Raw genomic sequence first — 1,670 nt, 5'->3', positions numbered from 1 at the left:
TCCTCTTCTGTAAAACAGTGACAATTTGACTTAACTTGTAGGAATTAGGCTAACAGGGATAATATGATAGTTAAGTGCCAAGAATTAAGCACAGGTGTAATATAATTATTATAGTTAATAAAATTTTCTCTCAAAATTGAAATGGAAATCCTGTTAGAATATTTCAAGTCAAACATGAACTCTGTAAGTTCTGCAAAGAACTTGCAAAGAAAATGTCTTTTATTTTTCATTGTTATTGCTTTTAATTTTTATTCCTTGTAATTAGACTGTAAGCTTCATGAGAACAGTTTCCTTCATTACTGTATCTCATAATGTAAATGGCATTGTCAAAGGAGTGAATGGATCACTCTTAGATTCAGCAAATAGCAACTTGAACCAGGGTTGGCAACATGCTAAATATAGCAAACAGACTTACTGAGTGCATGGCCCTTTCATTTAGGAAAAAATCCAAGAAATTAACTCTAAAAATCACTTCACAATTAAGCCTGTAATTGGGAAAACATTTCTTTCTTTTTTTTTTTTTTTGACTGTCCTAAATGGTTTATTAGGTACGAGGTTTACAAACATGACTGGTGTTAGCGGTAGCGGTGCAGCTGGAGCGTGTTATGCCTTCTCCAGGCTGCATGGCGAGAACCACCAATTGTGTGGTGGAACTTGTGGCCCTTGCCAAGGCCACGACTCTTGCGGCCTGCAGAAGTCAGCCCACGCATCTCCCTGTGTTTGTGGACGGGCTTGGTGATCCATTGGGTGTCAGGGTTTCTTCTGATAGCTTTGTGGAAAGGATCAATGAGGATCACCTCAAAAACTTGTATGTAGAATCTTCACCAACCCAGTAAGCGTTCAGGACTCGCAGAGCCCCACAGTGACGCCCCGCTCATTCCTCAGCCACAGACTGCAGGCTCCGTGCAAACTTGAGCTGGTTAACACCATGATGGACGGGCTTGCCGTAGGTCGCACCCTTAGGCACAGGTCGCTTGTGGCCACCGCAGCGCACACGAATCCTGTAGATGACATAACCTTGCTTGGCCTTGTAGCCCAGCCTGCACGCCTTGTCGGGCTGCGTGGGCCAGGGCGCTCGGTGCAGCGCCGAGAGCTGGAGGTACTGCCAGCAGTGGACCCGCAGCAGGAAGCGCATCATGTCCGTCCAACTGCTTCTTCCTCCACAGCTCCTGGATGTACTTGTAGGCACCCATCCTGGCTCACCTGATGGCTGCCGGCCGACGGAAAAGCGAAAACATTTCATTAATTATGACTATGAAATGAGGTACTTGGTTGCATCTTGTATACTTGTAGACAGCAAACTGTTACCAAGAATTACGTTATCTGTTGCTTTTAAAAATATTATTTATTTGTCTGAAAGCAAAACTAAAGAGAGAGATCTTCAATCCACTAGCTTACTCCCCAAATGATAGGAGTGACTGGCCTCCTCCAGGAGCCCAGAACTCTGTCAGGATCTCCAGTGTGGGTGGAAAGGGCCCAAGGACTTATGCCATGATCCACTGCCTTTCCAAACATGTCAGCAGCAAGTTGGCTGGGAAACAGTGGCTGAGACTCAAAGTGATGCTCTGTTACAGAATGCCGGCTTCATACTCCACAGCTTAACCCTCAGTACCATTATTGGCTCTCAGTCACAGATGCTTAAATTACCACTAATCAAAAAGATATGATTA

At 44.5% G+C, this 1,670-nt stretch overlaps 1 pseudogene; it reads right to left on the bottom strand.

Moving 5' to 3' along the window:
- Window positions 1-510: 510 nt before the first annotated feature.
- On the bottom strand, window positions 511-1,193 carry LOC121164583 (annotated as a pseudogene).
- Window positions 1,194-1,670: the final 477 nt, after the last annotated feature.

This window comes from Ochotona curzoniae, unplaced genomic scaffold (assembly GCF_017591425.1).
Source record: "Ochotona curzoniae isolate NIBS_2020 unplaced genomic scaffold, NIBS_Ocur_1.0 contig_858, whole genome shotgun sequence".
Lineage (NCBI taxonomy): Eukaryota > Metazoa > Chordata > Mammalia > Lagomorpha > Ochotonidae > Ochotona > Ochotona curzoniae.
The sequence above is the reverse complement of the archived record's forward strand: the minus strand, read 5'-3'. Positions and strand labels throughout refer to the sequence as shown.